Genomic DNA, 19,908 nt, shown 5'->3' on the forward strand with positions numbered 1-19,908 from the left:
ATATACTTAATGGTCACCCCAGAAGAATACGTAAGAAGATGTAACAGCTTAAGAAGTGTGTGCAAAGCATGGATGCCAATAAAGGGTACACCCGCTTGGGATGAGGCTGTGGCTGAAGCTGAACGCTACCGAAGGGAGAACGGAAAGAACAAGATAAGTAGTTTGTTACTTTAGATGTAACGAAAGGGGGGAATGTATGGGAGTGAGGGGTCCCCAGGCCCCCTCGTGCCGTACACTCCTCAGTACAAGGCTTGGACCACGTGCCTCCGGTAGTGGGATTGCCCCTTGCCCTTATGTAAAGTTAACCACGGTTGACTGCTACATAGATGGGACTACTGAGCAGGACACGGGGCATCCATCTTTTGTGCCCCCTTTCGACTCCATCTTGGGTAAACAGGCCTCACTGCGATAGTACAGCAATGCTCAGCTCCCCTTCCACCGTAGCAGCCAAGACCAGGGACACACACACACACAAGGCGCGCAGGCAGCTGGCTGGCCCCCACCCTTGCACTCCCCCTGCGAAGGAAAGCTCTGCGCACCCATTCTCACGCAGAAGCTGGAGAAAGTTGCAACAACCAATATGATACAGTTTTCTTCTTCTGAGATCACTGCTAGCATGAGAACCAGCATGTGAACCAGGATGAGCTAAGCACTTTCTGCTTGTTCGCCCCCATAAACGTGCAAGCCACCCACCCCCATTTAGAACAATTTATTGCCATCTTGACCCTGCGCTCCCTGTAAGGTATTTCTTTCAAGTGCCAGACCCTCGCCTGTGCTGCGAAACCCACCCAACACACCCACTACTAACCTTAAGCATTTTACTACAATATATGTTTTTTCTCATACTAATAGGTTTGAAGTTTAGGAGATATGTGAAACACAGCTTGATCCTTTATACATGCGCAATAACGGTGAAGGCCTCTAATTAAAGCCAGGAATTACCCAATTGTACTGACAATAATTATTATGTGTAACTTGTGTAGAAATATGAAAAGTAGCATAAAATGTTTTAGATAATTTGTTATTTAGTGTTTTTCGAATACAACATATTAGCTTAGGTAGTGACCACAGTGACCGGACCCTGACCTGCGTGGAGCACAAGATATTTGACGTCTGTCACTCAGCCAACCAGAAGGAAGAGATGCCACCCACACCTACAGCACCACACCGCCTGGCCAATCGGGTCCATTTAGCACTTTTTGTTAGAGTTACTTTAATTGATGTATATACGAGTATGATGTAAATGTTTGGTAGGGGTTTTTTGGGTTATTTCCTAGCTGGAGAAATAAACCATCCTTTGAACTCTTGCAGCCAGGTCTCAGTGCCTCCTTCCCCGACAGGGGTGGTTATTTTATTTTCTCTCACACGTAGTAAGCCGGGGAAAGGCACCTACACCTGCCTAGGGTGATTGTGGCCAAAATTCTAAACTATAGAGATCGAGATGTAATTTTATAGGCCTCAAGAAGGTGTCAGGTAATATTATCGCCACCAAAAATATTGCCGTACATATGGTCATCGGGAACGGCCATAGGCGATATTTTTTGTGGGGATAATTTATGGGGTAAATGGATGGGAGGGTTGGGGGGTTATCCCCCGCTCCCTTTTAAAATATATGGGGGTTGCGGGGATGTCCCCCGCAGGTTCCATGGGGTAATATTGCCGCAAAAATATGGCGAAATTTTTGTACGGCGATATTTTTGCTGCGATATTATCACATGGAACCCTCAAGAAGGAGGGGAACATTGGACTGGCAAGGGGCCAAAGTCTCGATTTTCCCAGATTTCACCCACGCTGTGCAATCTTTTGAAGCCATTAAGAAAAACTACTGACTATGGACATCAAATATGCCCTGCACTACCCGGCTAATTTGAAAATCTACAAAAAAGGCTGAGATTTATCCTTCAGGGACCCTGCACAGGCATGGGAGTGGCTGGAAATGCATCATGAGATGAAATGGAGGAGCAACAGCTTAGTTTCAGTCTATCTGTATACTAAAGCTTCCAGTACCTTTAACCATTAATGTTTGCATATATTTCAGGTGCACGTGGGTACACCTTTGAAAAATACATAAAGAAAAGCCTGTTGTTCCCGACGGGTTAACCCACTTGCACTCCTAATGGACCAGAGTCTGTCTAAGAATACTTCACTGAATCGTGTTACTAACAACTTAAAGAGTTTAATCAAAATTTCACAAAACAAAATTCCTGGGGTTCCTGTATTTTATAAGATAAACAGTCTTTTCAGTTGCAAGGCTGGTGTATAAACCTGTATGGACTTAAACAAACAGTAAAGTTTAATTGTGAGAATGTAGAATGTGAAATGAAACAATCAATCAGATTTCAAATTCAATTGTTTCGGAAATGTAATGCTATCCATCTTCAGGGCTATAAACTGTCCTTTCATTGTTGTGAGTTAATCTTGTGTATTCTTCTGGACCTACAACAAGTAATATACTCTTATTTCATTGGTCTATCAAGGGCAGTATACTCAAGGAATTCAGAGATAAATCACATCAAACTGACCTTTCATCAAATTCATGAAGGTAAGTTCTAACCTGTAATAAAATATATTCAATTACCGGATGCTCTAATTACATATTTCATAATCATTATTTCATAATCATGAAATATGTAATTAGGGCATCTGGTAATTGAATCTATTTTATTACAGGTTAGAAGTTACATTCGTGAATTTGATGAAAGGTCAGTTTGATGTGATTTATCTGGAAATGCAACATGGGCATAGACCAGACTGCCAACAGGGGGAGGGGGAGTCCTTCTGTGCTGAGGAATCTCTGCCAGCCACTGCGACTACGTCACCTAATCATGGACAGGAAGGGGCCGATGTATCAACAATCACCCCACTGCCCGTGTAATGAAACACATCCTGTCACAACTGGCTGGGATACACCAGGGACCATATGGTTGGCGTCAGATATCCTTGCCTGTTGCAATATGGACATAGTGCTTTTCAGTTGGCCACGATGACTAAAAGTACAGGGGACATGTTAGTAAGTCAGAGGGGCAGTTTATTTCGCTATGCTTTGTTTCAGCCCCAACTATGAATTGATTTAGTTAACTCTTATTGTTGGGCGACGGATACATCAAGGTTCTAGGATGTATTGGGTTGGGGAAGTTGTTGGGCTTCAGTGGGTTGCAATCAGTGCACATTTGTGGTTTACTTTATATGCTGTTAACTACACTTATAGACACGTTGTTGTGGTCCCTGCCTCAAAAATTGAAAAGGCCTGATGAGTACCCCTACTAACAGTACGTTTTCACACATGTCCCGGAACGTTAAAGGGTTGTGTGATATAATCAAAAGGGGTACAGTGCTCCAGTTACTTAATAGACACAAGCAGACATTTGTGTTTCTGCAAGAAACACATCTGGTTGGAGATGAATGTAAGTTGTTTCGGAAAACCAACTATGAAAGAATAGTTGACGCAGGGTTTACAATGGGACCCAGTGGGCTGATCATTATGGTCCGTAGAAATACCCCCTTTGAGTTCAAGATGACAGTTCGAGATCCCAGAGGGCGTAAACTTCTATTAATTGGGCTGTTGCAGGGAGAGACAATCAGGGTTCTTAATGTTAATGCTGCCCCACCACCAGGAATGGATCTCCAGTTGGAACTCCAGGGGTTGTTAGCAAGACACACAGTGGACCTATGCCTCATAGGGGGTGACTTTAACAATGTCATGGACCAAGCACAGGATAGGTTTCCAAATGTTAGAGCTGGGGACCACTCTGAACCAAGCTCTATAACTTTGTCGAAACGCTGGGCTTGATGGACGTATGGAGGGATCTCCACCCCCACCACAAGGGTTACACATTTCACTCTGGAGCGCACCTCTCCTCATCATGTATTGACTATTTTTTTTATGCCAGATACAGATCTCTCTCAAGTTTTTGATGCTCTAAATCTCCCCCCAGGGAATTTTAGACCACTCGCCATTATTGTTGACGATGGGACAACCACGGACGCATGATCAATTCGTCTGGTGACTGAACGCCAACTATTTGGGATTCACAGATGGGGAAACTAGCAGATAAAATACCAGAATTATTTTAATTACATTGTGTATTATTATAATAATAATAATTATTATTATTATTATGGTATTTATTGAGCGCAGACCTAGCTTAGAGAAGCAACAGAGCACTTTATAGAGGTATACACCAATACAGATACATAACGAGTGCTTTTCAGAGGTAACAACAGAACAGATATGCAGCGGGGGTAGGATACAGAGGGGCATAGAGGGGGAGTACAGCTGTACAGGGTGGCAGGGAAGAGAGGGGCGGTCTAGTGAGTCAGGTGGGGTGGGGCTGATGTGATGGCCTAGGTGTTGAGGAGGAGAGACTCTGTGGAAAGGTGGGTCTTGAGTTCCTTTCCGAATTATAGGAGCGTGGGGGCGAATCTGTTGCTGACAGGGAGGAGGTTCCATTGTCCTGGGGCATAGGCAGAGAATGCTTGTTTTCTGGTTGTTTCCTTTTTGCAGCAGCGGATTTCAAGTCTGCACGTGTCCTTGCTTCTGGTGGTGCGCTGTCTGCCGTAGATGCTGAGTTTCTCAGCGAGGTAGCTGGGTGACTTGAGGGCAACTGCCTTATAGATGATTGTTAGATATCTCCCACTGATCCTATTTTGTTCAAATAATAGCAGATTATCAATTAATTTGGATAAAGATAACGTTACCTTAAAAGGTCAATTTTGTCTGTTATGTAATACACATTTTGGGATTTACAAGCGCTTGCAATAAACTTGTTATGATGCCTTTTCCATGTAAGGACATACACATCCTGGTTACTGTGAAAAATAAACATGTTGTGGTTCTAGTGGGAACTGTAAGCATAAACCTGTTCTGGTCTCATGACCAATTTGAATGTGCATCTTGCTATTGTTGCCATGTATGTAACAAATCACAACAAACATGTTTTGTAGTCTCCCAGGAGACATGGAATCTTTGTAAGGCTTCACAGCACTGTATATCTATGTGAACAGGTTCCTCTGGTGCCGGATTCATCTGCAGCAGGAAGGCCTCTATTCTTTATGAAAATGTATACTTTTTGTGAAGACTCACCTTGGCTCCTGGAAGTCCCTCACTTCAATGATGCAGCAAGTCTTGAAGCTCATTTGTGCGTGCAGTGTACAGTGGCAGCCAGTGATGGTCGATAAGGGCCGGTGTGATGTGGTCATATCTGCGTAGACCCTTGATGAGGTGTGCCGCTGCATGTAGTACACCTCTCAGGGGCACAAGGAAGGCATTGGCCCCATCCAGGGGAGATAGGACCAGTGCTTGTACAGTGGATCTAAAGCTGTCTGGGGGAGGATGGGCTTGACTTTTCTGCAGGAGGCATTGCTGATACCAAGCTGTCTGAAATTTCTTAGCTATGTGCGTCTCTGAAGGAGAAGTGTTTGTCGATGTGGAACCGGAGGGACTTGGTGCAGGTTATGAAGCCCTCAATGTTCATGGTTGCTAGCCAGGTCTGGATGTCTGGATGTTCAGTGTTGTTGGTGTGTAGTAGGAATTTGGTCTTGGAGGGGTTGAGCTGCAAGTATGCACTGGACATCCAAGATGCAGGTTTTGAGCCTGTAATTGACTATACCCAATATCAACTTATCTAATAGTTCACCTCTAGATATACATGACTCAAATTCATCGCTACCCACTAGCTCCCCCTGCCCTATTATTGACAGGAATCTAAGACTCAGAGCTAGATTAGCCAAAATCTACGAGCCTCTTGCCCGTTCTATGCCTACTATACACAGACCAAGAACCGCAACAGTCCGGCTTAGCCCTACCACATTAAAATTTAACTCATCGCATAACTCTAACCATAAGCCTCCACACAGCTCCAAACAGAGCAATCCTGATTTAATACAAGACCACCCCCCCACCATAACTACCACAACCACCGTGAGCACCCAAATCAAGAGAGCCCTGATCAACGCCAGATCGTTAGTAGCGCATGAAACAGAAATTGCAGACCTGATCCTCAAAGAAGACCTCGACCTCCTTGCTATAACGGAGACATGGTTACACCCGGCAGCAGGCCCAATGCTCATGTTTGCAGTCCCAGATAATTATTCCATCCTGAGACAAGACCGACCTAACTCTAGAGGAGGAGGTGTTGCGATTATCCACAAATGTAATCTTACCTTGAGACTAGAAACCGCTATCAGCGTCCTCTCCTGTGAATTACTATCAGTTAAAGTCCCACTCACTAACGCCCAAACCATCAACATCCACTTGATTTATCGACCTCCAGGCCCACTAGGTACATTTGATGAGGGCATTAACACCATCTTATCCAGCAACCTTAAAATTTCCACTCAAGTACTCACCCTCGGGGACTTCCATATGGGTTTCAAAGACCCAGAAGACCAGTCTGCCAGCACTACGTTTAATACCCTTTCTGAACTAGGATTTACCCAAAGAAGTATGGAACCCACACATGCCCAAGGTAGAATACTCGATTGGGTGGCTGACTACAACTGTCTAGCTAAAATCACCAATATTTCTCCTTTAGCCTGGACCGACCACCACTTGGTATTGTTCATTCTTTCTACTACCCAATCCCCACACCTGCCGATCAGCAGGGCCCTCTACAAAAAAGAAATCAACCTAGCAAAACAAACCTCCTTTGACTTCAGTATATACCAAGCCAAATCACACATGAAGGAACTATTCTCCATCCTTAAAGAAGTGGAAACCCCAATAGTGCCACCAGATACTTGTACCAAAGATAACAATTGGTGCTCAGATATCCAAAATGCCTTAGCTAACAAGATTACCACCCCACAAAACAAAATCTCCTGTAAAAAAGCCTCCTTGAATGACCGCCCCCCTTCCAAACCATCCGAGAAGCCCATCTAAAGAGAAATTGCCCGCTTCAGTTTCTCTAAAGTCACCGCACTTGAAGTAGAAAAAATCATTTTGTCACTGAAACCTTCCAATTGCCAAGGAGATCTGTGCCCTGCACAGCTTATTAAAGATGCCGCCCGTGACCTTTCCCCCTTCATCACGAAGTTAATCAACGCATCCTTCTCCACTGGCTCTATCCCTACCAACTTAAAACAATCTTGGGTACTTCCACTACTAAAAAAACCTACACTTGACCCAGCCATGCCTACAAACTATAGACCTATAACGACGGTACCATTCCTTCCAAACATCTTGGATAAGGTCGCCTACATACAAATACAGAATCATGAGGGTCTTTTCACCTACAGCTGCAGCAGACCCCATACCTATCACCTGTGGTGTGCCACAGGGCTCTTGTGTCTCCCCCACACTGTACAATATATTTACCAAGCCCCTTTTCGATGATCTGGATCATCTCGGTATCACCTACACCAACTACGCAGATGATACCCAGATCCTCCTTCCGCTTTCTGGGGATTATGAGAAGGATTTGGCCTTGGTGAATAGAGTGTACATCATCATCCATCATCCAGGCATGGACTATGCCTGAATGATGATAAAACTGAACTCATCATCCTGGATACTACCGCCAGCTTAAAGAAATTAGGCCCTATTTACTCCTCCCTCACGATCGATGGCAATAGTATCAAAGTAGGACAAGAGGTTAAAACACTGGGCTTTCAACAGACAGGTAAACTCCCTAGCCTCTTCCACGGCTTACACGTGTAAACTGATCCGTGCAGCCAAACCCTTTCTGTCCGACACTAGTTGCCTGACACTCGCTAGAGCCCTCATACTGTCGCGCCTGGACTACTGCAACGCTCTCTATATTGGGTTCTCTAAAGCCACCACTAGCAAACTACAAACTCTTCAGAATAATGCTCTTAGAGCAGCATTGGGTATCTCCAGAAGAGATCATATCACACTACATAGCCATCAGAATAATTGGCTCTCTATTAAAGACAAAATTCTCTTAAAAACTGTGTCACTTACTCACAAATCCCTCAATAACGCTGCCCCGTTTTATTTAATCAACAGATTCCACAGACAGACTTCCCTGAGACCCACACGAACAGCCTAGAAAGACTGCCTTTCTGTTCCCAACTTCAAACGTTCCACTATAGGGGGCAATAGCTTCCCAGTGAAAGCAGCCAAACTGTGGAACTCCCTACCTCCTGCTCTCAGAATTGACCTACCCTATCAAAACTTCCGATCTAAGGTTGTCTTATGGCTGGAAACGCAAGTTGACTAACACACCCAGGTGTCTAGTCTCTCATATTCTTGCCATCTGCACATATCGTACCCACCTGTATTTTTCTGTATATATGTATATTATCCTGCTATCACCGCTTTGTTATGTATATATTCGTAATGCTGTAACTAAGCTTCGCAAATTCATGTAACTGCTGCACCCTGATACCTTGGGGTATGCCTGCGCATCAGAAATAATAAAACAAACAAACAAACAACTTCCCCACATCACCAAACTGCACTTCAGCAGAACCAGCAAAATGGCTGTGCTGGCTCCTGTGAGCACCATTGCCTCACACCAAAACTGCTTTTTGCAACGACAAAAAGATGACTTCACCACCTTGACAAGCACATATTGGGCAGGATGGAACAAGAGGGCACACTGAAAAAGCCTGCCAGTGTGTTGTTTACATGTACAAAATAAGAGGAGTGAAAAAGCAGCGCTTCTTTGCTGCAAGGCCAAAGTTCCGATTGAAAAGGGGAATATTTCACATTGAGAAGGAGGCTGCTCTGATGCTATTTTCATCTGTGTTTCATCAAACTACTTTTATTAATAAGGCGTTGCCATGCCCATCCATATCCACATTGTGCTTCAGCAAAAGAAAGCATGATCCCTGAATGACAGGCTCTGTGCCAGCCAAATCTGAGAAAAGAAATAAAAGCTTTACTTCAGCTGCATGCTTAAACTTTTGCTACACGATGTCAAAAATCACTGCTTGAAAAGGAATGTTTGCTTTCTGTGCACATGTCAATTTCATGGAGACCTTTGCCTTGTACAGACTATTGTGTAAAAGAAGCTGGGTACAGCTACAGAACAGTATTGGGAAGTAAGATGGAAAAAAACAAATTTGAAAGGAAAATGCTAGCAGTTGTCACCACATGTGTCAAAATTGGGCTTTTGCAAACCAAAGGAGAAAATCCTGTTTTAAAAGTATTATGTTAAACAAAAACGTATCCTTGCCTAGCAATGTGAAAGGGGATTGTGCTGTGAAATACATGTATGAGATGGTTTTATTCAACAGGTTTTCTTCTAACTCAGAGCAAAAATAAATAAAATAAATTAAACTGCACTGGCAACCTGGGAGAAGTCAGCCCAAGACAGGTTTCCGATTGGGGGGGGGCGGGGGGGCTTGCAACAGAAGGCCATTCACAGTAGATCCTAACACACAAGTGTTAATTGCAAACTTTACAGACTTTGGTCTGTGCACCAGTCTCTTACAATGGAACTTCTGGGACGACAACCTGTGAAGCCATAAACCTTCAATCAAACTGGGAAACTCCCCTCCACAATGGGCTGAACTGACAGTTGTGGTGTAGCTGGAGAGAAAAATGCTTCCAGTGAAGGACAAAGGATGCTCATTTGTTTCAATAAGTATTTTTTAAATAAAACTTGTTAGACTTTTATCTTTGCAACAGGACTTCACAAAAATGTAAAAGTTGTACAGTTTAAATATGATTTTCGTGGATTTCAAATAAGATATCTTGGCTGTCTATAGCATGTATGGGACACAAACGTCAGAAGAATGTGAATCATGGGGAAAGGACATATGATGGAACGTTAAAAAATAACAGAAATAGGCCCCATGATAATATCTACACATACCTAAAGTTATATAATTTTAGGCAGAATGTTTCACATTAAAAATGATCAAAGATTATTAGAAGGGCAACACAATGTTTTACAGACTGCAGAGTTGGACTAGCAAGTTCTGCATAAAATATGTAACCTGCTTATGTAATTTGTTAAGATGCCCCAACTATAAAAATGTGCCATTTATGGCAAAACTGGATTTTGGCAAAAAGGACTGTGGGATGGCTTTTTACCTCATAAAATGGAACCTCATAAACTGGGACTCCTCCTTGAGGAGGAGATTAACTTAGGCTGACCTATCCGAGTCTTGGAGGTTGGCATAGCTCAGTTCTGCCCACCCATTATTCTGTGATGTCACCATGCTCCATATAAAGAGTAGTTGACAGAACTCTGGACAGAGACGCTTCCTGAATTTCCTGCGCCAGCGTTCCTGATCTTCCACATTTATCTTGCCAGACTCCAGATCCCACTTAAAAGCCAGAGCATAACTGATCCTATCCCAGCAAGGCCAAAGCATTGCTGACCATCCCAGCAAGGCCTCAATCCTGAAACCCCACTAAAAATCCAAATACCCAAAGGGAGAAGCTGTGGTATTTTTTTGGGAAGCATCCTGAAACCAGCCTGGCTTTTGCCCACTAACTGCATGCCCGCTGCCACCCTGCCATTCAGTGACCGTAAATGCCCAGCTGTACTTGCCATCCGGGGACCAGAATTGCCCAGCTGTTTGCTGTAAGGTGTGCCCGCCGTGTGGTGACCAGACCCAGTTGGCTGTTCCAAAATTCCAAATCCAAGCGTGGAATGTGAGTATCTCCTCATCCCAGAGAAACACATAGTCTCCCCATCTTAACCCATTTGTCTTTGTTTCCCTCTCTAAACAATCCTATCCATTCCCTGGTAACTTGTTAAAACTGTGAGAATTATCCATGCACCGTGCCCTTGACTTTTTAAGTGCGAGAGCCAGCTCTCTTTTCATTTCTGTCTGGTGTTAATCATAAGCCCTTAGTCATATTTTGAGCAATCAAACTAATTTCCAGTTAAAGTTGAGCGCTGGGGTGACAAGGATGACTCAGCGAATCAACCTTGGAGCCTGCTGTGTCCCTCTTTAACAATATAGTCTAGATAATTTAGTTTAAAGCAAATTTGCCTTTCTTTCAAAACCGATTTTCTTATTTTCAACTGCTCTATTTTCCTAAAAACGAACCTCCTTGTACCTTCCAAATCTCTCTGAGTTCACCACCTATACCCCTCCTTTCACCTTTATATTGTCCCTTTGATATACATCTATCCCCAAGCCCAAAAACTGCATTTAAATTCGTTGTTTTTCACCCATTTCTTTTTTAAACCGTTTTTGCATTTAAAACTGCTTCTTTGTAAAAATGTAACTTTCCAACGTGTGATTTGACTGCACTGTGTTTTCTTCAATTTCAAATCTGTTTTGTGAACTGTATGCTTTTGGGATACCTTACCTTATGGTCGCTAGTGATATAACATCCCTGATACTGTGATAAAACATATGCACAGCATTATTTCAAAACACATAGGGGGTCATTACAACCCTGGCGGTAGGGGGTTGACGGGGCCAGTAGAGCTGCCGGCCCCGTAAACCCCTACCGCCGCATTCCGAGGTTTGCTCGCGGGACCCAGTAAGGATGCCTGGTAAAACCAGGCGTCCTTAGCAGGTCCCACGAGCAGACCAGGATGCAAACAACAGGCCCGTTATTAACGGGCCCATTGTTTGCATCCTCCCCATTGAGCCCTATGGGGGCTCGAATGGGAATGGGGATGTACAGGGTCTGGGTTCCTGGAATGGGGAAATACTGGGCCCTCCAAGGTCAGAATGGCCCAGTATTTCCCCATTCCAGGAACCCGGACCCGGTACCCGGAATGGGGGTAGCCATGCCGTAAATAGCAGCATAGCTACCTCCAGGGTCGTAATGACCCCGCATAGAATTAATTATTTATCAAAATCCGAGTGTAATTTTAGGCCTTTTCCCCCTTATTTTGTGAGGGAAGGTCGTATTTTGATTCTATTTGCTGCCCCGTATCCCCGACTACCTGATGCTTCTTTCTATCCACTCAGAATTCGATTATTGGTGGGTTGAGGGAACATTGCTGAGGGAAACCTTAACTTGGGTGCTATCTATCCTAATTCAAAAAGTGCTCCTATTCAATTGTGGTTTGGATATGTTCATCTAGAAGGTTAACCAAGTGCATTGCTTCCATTCTCATTGTAATTATCACCCCATTGGTGATTGCTGCCCAATATTAAAATTTGTGTGATTTTGTGAATTTTCAAAATAAATAAATATTGTATTTTTCACCAACCGGCCTGGTTCCTGGTACATTGTGAACCGGGCTATTTGTAAAAGGGGGTGTGAGACGTGTCGGTTATCGGCTCAATTTGAATTAATTGAAATAAAAGAAAAAGCATTTCTATTGAGCGCCACATCACAGGATAAGACCAAGCTTCCTGGTCCAGTGTGTGACGCCCGATTGGTATCCTTAAGACATTGGGGGCTCATCCGGGATTGAGTTTCTTTATTCATCCGTGACAGCCTAACACAGCAGACAAACCTGCAAAGTGGTGATAGTTTGTGTAGTTGGAATACTGGGTTACACTGTAGAAGCACCTGCCCAAAACAAAAATCCTAAGTACCAGGCCTTTGTATAAAATTTAAGTTAAAGCAACCCCAAAAATAGACAAAAAGCAAATTAATAAAGAAAGAACACTGACCAAAATGGCCACAGTAGAGATTAACATAGCTAGGGAGCACCTTCTGTACAAACTATTTGTCAGGGGGGAATGGCCAAAACAGGATGAAAAAGTCTGGCTAGAAGAAATAACGCAACAGGTCACCGCCATCGACATGGATATATGGCAGGACTGTGGCCTATTACACCAAGCATTGAGCGAATTATACATGACTCCAAAAGTTAAAGAGGAGCAGAGTAAAATTGTCAGAATTGCGGCCAATATGTATGTTCATATGGGAGTGATGCGGGAAAAGCATGAGGAAAATAGAACTCTTGCGCAAAATCAATCCAAACTTTTAGCTCAAATCCAGACTGAACTGAAATTAGCAAACCAAAAATTGCAAAAGAACCAAGATTCTGAGGTAGAATCTGGACATTACATAAAAAAATAAAAGAGGACTTGGTCTTCCAGCAGCACATTAATGTAGACCAAGAGGCCCAATTAGACGCATTAAAAGTAGACTGTCAGGAAAAGGTTGATTCCCTGGAAGAGAGTCAACAGAAGCTGACTCAACAATTAATATATAACAGGGTCTGCTCAGGACAAATGCTGCAAGATCAGGTCAAAAGGTTGGAAGATGAAAATAGTAAATGAATCATGAGAGACCTCCACTCCCAAGCAGAATTTGATGAAGAGCGCCGGAAATTAGGCGCCATAACACAACAAAGGGATGGCCTGGCTGAACAAAGGGCGCTCTGTATCAGGAGAAAGAAGCCCTCCACCAGGAAATGTGTAATTTAAAAACCAATCTGGAGAAAAGGGAGTCAGACCTTCAGGTACTGACTGGCCTAAAAGAAGAATATGATAAAATAATGGGACATAGGAGACAAATGCAACTCGAGCTAGAGCAGGCCTTAGAGGCTCTAAATGTGCAGAAAAAGGAGGTTCTCCTCCTTCAACAGAAATTGTCTAATTTTTCCCAAACCATACAGGAAGCACAGAGAGACAATGAGGCCCTCTGTGAGGAGAAAGAAGGGCTACGCCAGCAGGTGGTAGCTGAAGTGTGAGTCATAGAGGCCAGTAAAACCCTAATAGCCGAGCAAAAGGCTCAGATCTTTGCCTATTATCAAGAGATAGGGCCTGAGAAAGAAAAACTAGCGAGGTTGGAGAAAGAGCATCCTAGATCTAATAGAAACTGGAGGGACCCCAAACAGGCAGAGAGGGACAGGGCAACCCCTGATCATAGTGTAATGACCTCTGCACTAAGGGACTCAAACCCATTTAACACTCTTTGCACTGCTGACTTCATGGCAACCGGTTCACATGAGCCGGAAATCATGAGGCCATCAGAGTTAAATAGGCCTAGCATAATGGAGCTGACAGGTCAGCGTCCCCCAGAAATTGATAGAAGGGCGTCCCTGTACAGGTACAAAAGGTTGATGCCTCTGACCAGGAACCCTTCTATGAGGAGAAGGTCAGGGAATCAGATCTGCAGAATCACTACCTACAAAGGGACCAGTTGGTTCAATTTGCACAGGAACAACATGTAAAGAGGCCCCAAAAGAGCATCCTAAAGACCTCCACCCCATCAGGGCAGTGGGGGGGGGGGATCCTCCGCCAAGCCTGGAATCAGGGAGGAGTCAGAAGACTACTCTCCTGTGCGCCATAGGGGAGTAGAAACTAGGTGCCACCATTCTGCGAGCCTCTCCCAAACTCAAAGAATCAGGGAGCGCCTAGATGATCATGAGGGGACTTCAAATAGCAGCGCTGCTGAGTCTGAGGGCGAATGGACTCAGGTGACGTGGTGAAAGAAGGTACATAAACCAAAAAGAGTTCTGGTAAAAGACCCCATTAGGCACATCAAGGCCATCAGGAGTTTCATGAAACTCTACAATAAAAACGCAAAGTATTCTGTCTGGGGGCATATGGATCTCTATGAGCAAATGATGGACACTTTTCACCTTAAAGACAACCAGAACTGCATAGAGTATGTTAAATGGATGTTCTCTCTAGAGTACTCCAGCTTCTTTGCTGGACTGGAGGACCAGAACCATTCAAGATGGTCCACCTACAGGGCAGCCATCTTGAAACACCTTTCCAGCCACAGAAACCCCCAAGAGGCTCGCAAAGCGGCCTACAATTTGCAGTGCGGGAAGATCAGGCCCATGAGAATTTGTGCAGGAGCTAAAACGCGCCTTTGCACAAACCACTAGGAGGGTGCTGTTAAGGATTTAAATCAGGCGACACACCCTGGTCTCAGCCTGGTATGCAGCGCACAACTGAAATGCTTATTTATTTATATATAGATTCAATATTTGAGAGATACACCACTCATATCACCCCCCCTATTCAAATACCCCGGGTCACGATGGACCAAGAACCAGGCTGGTGGGTAAAGGATATAAGTATTTGTTTATTTAAAAATTCAAAAGAAATCATACCTGTTTTAACAAATGGGGCAGCAATCACCAATGTGATGATAATAACAATAGGAAGGTAGGCAATGCACTTAATTCAACCCTTTAGTAAAACAGATAGAAAACACCAGGGAAAAGAAACACTTTTGGATTTTCGGAAAGATAGCACTCAAGTTAAGATTTCCCCTTACAATGTTCTCTCAACCCACAAATAATCACTTCTGAATGGATATAAGGAAGTAGCACGCAGTTAGGAATATAATTCTGGAAACGGAATTCAAATCTAACTTTCCCTCCACAAATGCGAGTGAAAAACTGATTTGAAACCCTTGCAATGTTAAAATGACACTCGGGAATGGCCGAATGAAACAATGAATGTGTATAAGAATCTTGAAACAAAAATAATTCTTTACTAGAGCAACACTGGAAAGATACTAGCAATCACAAGCAATGCATTTAGCAAAAGCATACAATTCAAATTGAATGGAAGATTTAAAACAGTTTATAATCAAAATGACACGTGGGAACTTTTGCAAATATTTCGATTCCCACCTGGAATTAACCAAACGGTTTTTGATAAAAACTGAGGGAGATATGCTAGATATAGTGAGGTTCATTTTTAGGAAAATAGAGCAGAGAAAAACAGAAAAGCGGCTTTTAAATGGATTACAAACTCGACATAAACTAGATTTGGTGACTAAGGAAAAGAGAATGTCACTCGTGAATCTCCACAGTTACGCGACTGTTGTAACCCTTCGCGTGGTGTACCCCGTTTCCTTTTTGGAAAATGTATTTATTTAATCAAAATCGCTAACAGGTTATGTTCTAGCAAAACAAAAATGAAGAGAAAATCTGCGCTACCACTAAGAATCAAAGCAGGCTTGCACAAATAAGTCTGACAATTTTAACAGGATCTTGGGGTCAGAATAGGATGGTATAGAGATGGGATAGGGACAAAGGCAAAATAAGTAGACTATGGATTTCTATGGGGTAGGGATAATACTTACAGTCCACTTTAGTTTAGGATATTGGACCGTCAAGGGTTCTGGTCACTACACAACAAGGCGCCTGGCAAGACAGCTGGGCAGTTCTGGTCAATGGATGGCACTGGACTGGCACTGGACTGGTCACTGGATACTACAGATCAGCTGGATGGCAGGTTTGAAGCTGGCATGCATTTAGTGAGCAGCAAGCCAGGTTAATTCAGGATGCTTGCCAAAACACCACACTGTTTCCTTTGGTTATTGGGATCATTTTAGAATTGAGACCTAGCTGAAGCAGGATCAGCAATGCGTGGCCTTGTGTTTGGGATCTGGAGTCTAAATGGATAAATGCAAGATGAAGACAGGAACAGGACGCCGGCGTAGGACATCAGGAATTAGTGTCTCCTGGTGTGTTGTCAGGGGCTCTTATTTATAATGCCTAGTGACATCACAGTATATGACTGGGGCAGGCTTTACTACACCCGCCTCTATCAACCGGATTGGGCAGGGCTAATAGTCTCTGCCTAGCTTTTTGCTGGTTGGATTTCAGAAAAATTATGTCAGGTTTATGGGGTGAGTTTTGCAGTGTCCAGAAACCTCCCATAGTTACTGGAACTAAAATCTAATTTTGCCACAAACATATGTTTACACAATTGCAATCTCTTAACAAATCAGATTCACAGGTTACATATTTTGTGCATCACATTTCAGTTCAAACCTCCATTCCGTGAGGCCTGGTTTTGCTCCTCTAACAGTTTTCCGCGCTTTTCAATGGGATTTATATCACTCAAAATTCTACAACTTTATACAGAGGTGGGTATTGTCATTAGGGATGTATGTACAAAAGTTTACATTTGCAGCATGGATGCTTTTCTTGTAATCTGTCATATTCTGTAACTTCTGTTCCCCATGCGGCAATGAGTTCTAGCAAGTTTTAAAAGACAGCCCATAAAGTAGATTTGAAATTGCAAACTTTTTACATTTTACTAATTCTTGCTGCAGAGATAAAAAGTCTTTAAAGTTTCTTTATAAAAATATTTTTGTAACCAAAAGGCAGTTCCTTTGTTGGGTCATTTTTTTTCTGTAGCTTCAACTGCAACCAAATGTCATTTCTGTAACGCTCACCTGGTTCCTACGGAGGCGCGGCGTCGAAGGCGCAGAACTCTGAAGATGGACAGGAAGGGCCCCTCTATTCTGGCTTCCCTGGCTCGTTGGATACCCTCCTGTGCGTGAAAAGGGAGTATTACCAACTGTGGAACAATGCTCAAGCCTCCCACTCCCTTCCAACCCTCCACGATACCTCCTCCACGATTCCCCGTGAAGTCTCACCTTAGGGTTTGGAAGGATGAGCTCTCCATCCTGCTTCTGATGCAGGGGCGCGTTGAAACCCAGTTACTTCACTGGATTGAGGATTGATGGGAGTTCAGGTAAGCTTGACTGTTCAGGTAAGGCGCTGTAAAAGTTCTGTTCAAAAGTTCAAGCTTAATAATAATGTTCGTTGTCTAATTGCAGCAAGCGCTAATGCTTATGTCTTTTTCCCCTTAGGGGCCGGGGTTCGGAGTGCCGGAAATATGGCGCCGACCCGAAGTGAAACAGTTCTGGATGAGCGCTCAGGTAATGTCTTTGCATTCGCTCATTCAATGTCTTTGCATTCGCTCATTCAATGTCTTTGTCTTTTTTCCCCATAGGGGCCGGGGTCCGGAGATGCCAGGAAGCGGCAGGACCCGAAATGCAATGGGAATAATCCAACAGGTAAGACTTAAAAGGAAACTGAGCTTTCCTTATTCCTTTTCTCCCTCTCACCTTTGTTCTTGTCTTTTTTCCTCTAGGCGCCGGGGCGTAGCTGAATCCGGAAGATCGCTGCTGAAGATGGAAGCGCCTTGCAAAGGTGAGTAAAATGCAGCGCTGCAGCGATCGAAACGAAATGCCTTTAAAATGATGTCTTCCTTTTCAGGGTCGTTGGAGAAATGACTCCGGGATGCAGATTTAGCAGGTAAGGGCTTTTCTTCTCCTATTCTCTTCCTTTCTCCCCTTGCAGGTGTTCCAGGGTGCTGGCAGGCGTGGCTGAAGTCAGGATGCAGGAGCTGACACGGTGAGCGTCCAGCTGCTAGGTGCAGAACAACGAGAAGCATGTGTGGCTGTTCGGGTGGGGTTTAAATAGCCTTGGAAGAAGTTCCTGGTATGTATCCTTCCACCAATCAGGTATGTATCCTTCCCCGACCACACCCGGGTGGTGAAGTAGTCCTACAGGTTAAGTAGTCCCATTCAGGCCTCAAGAGGGCCTGGATGAAGCAGCAAGGTCTGCATCAGGTAAGTGTGCACCCAAGCAATTAAACACATATCCTCTTCTATGAGCCTGGCGCCTAAGGCGCCAGGACTGGGGTCCGCTATGAGCCTGGCGCCTAAGGCGCCAGGACTGAGTCCAAAGGGCCCCGACTTGGGCCCGCTGAGACTTCCCTGGGGAAAATGATGTCTGCCTCTGGGGTTGCTGGGCCCGGCCTGGCTCCTTAGAGGTAGGCATCATGACAGTACCCCCCCTCAAGGCCCCTCCCAAGGTCTTTTCCTCCGGCGGTTTTGGTTTGTGCGGGAATCTTCGATGGAATCTTTTAATTAATCGTGGTGCGTGAACATAGTTACTGGGTTCCCAAGATCTTTCCTGAGGTCCATATCCTTTCCAATCAACAAGATAGAAGAGTTTTGACTTAACTATCTTGGAATCTAAAATGTCTTTCACTTCAAATTCTAATTCTCCATCAATTTGGACAGGGCCTGGGGGCTCAGACAGTCTGGTTCCAGGTTGTACTGGTTTTAGAAGAGATGCGTGAAAAACGGGATGAATCCGCATGTTGGATGGTAAATCGAGTTTAAAGGCCACTGGGTTGATAATAGCTTTGATGGGGTAAGGCCCAATGAATCTGGGATTAAAAGTTCGCTGACCCTTGAGGGGTAGATGTTTAGTTGCTAGCCATACCTGATCTCCTACTTGGTAAGGAGGAGTTTTACTTCGGTGCAAATCAGCGTTTTCTTTATACTTTTTCTTGGCTTGCTGTAAGTGGGTTGTAGCTTCTTTGAAGGCTTGGGTTATTGTGGAATGTAGGTGATTTACTGCAGGCATCTCCAGGGTCAGAGGTGGATCTAGGTCAGAGGTCCGAGGATGGTGACCATACAGGGTATAAAAAGGAGTCTGTCCGGTTCCAGAATGCACTGAATTGTTGTATGCATATTCTGCAATCCAAAGGATGTCCTTCCAATTCAACTCGGATTGGTGTAACATGCACCGCAGATATTGCTCGAGAGTCTGATTGGTTCTCTCGGTTTGTCCGTCGGTCTGGGGGTGGTGGCTGGTGGATAACCGCACGTCTATTTGTGCTAGTTGGCAACATTTCTTCCAAAAGTGGGAGATAAATTGACTTCCACGGTCTGAGACTAATATGGAAGGGAAACCATGTAACCGCACTATATTTTCCATAAATTCCTTGGCCAAGGTGGAAGCTGACGGCAATCCTTTCAAAGGGATAAAATGGGCCATTTTGGAGAATAGATCCACTATTACGAGAATCGTGTTGTAACCACCACAAGGAGGCAGGTCAGTTATAAAGTCCATTGACAAGGTGTGCCAAGGTGCTGGTGGAATGTCCAAAGGTTGAAGTAGGCCGGCTGGCCTTTTCTTTTGACTCTTATTTTGGGCACAGATTCCGCAAGACAACACAAATGACTTTATGTCTTTTCTCCAAGAAGGCCACCAGAAGTGGCGTTTGATCTTTTCTTCTGTTTTCGCGATACCGGGGTGTCCTTCCATTAATGATTCATGATGACGGGTAATGACAAGTTCCTGCAATTCTTTACTTGGCAGAAATAACCGCTCTTGGAAGTAGGGTAAATCATCCTTAACGGTGTAGTGAGGACCCTTTTGACTCCATTCCAGTAAGGCAGAAGAGTCAAAAAGCTGTTTTACTTGAGCTTGGATGTCCTCAATGGTTTGCAATGAAGTCAAGCCCAGAATTCTTTGTTCCGGTATGATTGGCACAGGTTCTAAACTCGAA

Source organism: Ambystoma mexicanum, chromosome 2q (genome assembly GCF_040938575.1).
Source record: "Ambystoma mexicanum isolate Mex_15411 chromosome 2q, UKY_AmexF1_1, whole genome shotgun sequence".
Lineage (NCBI taxonomy): Eukaryota > Metazoa > Chordata > Amphibia > Caudata > Ambystomatidae > Ambystoma > Ambystoma mexicanum.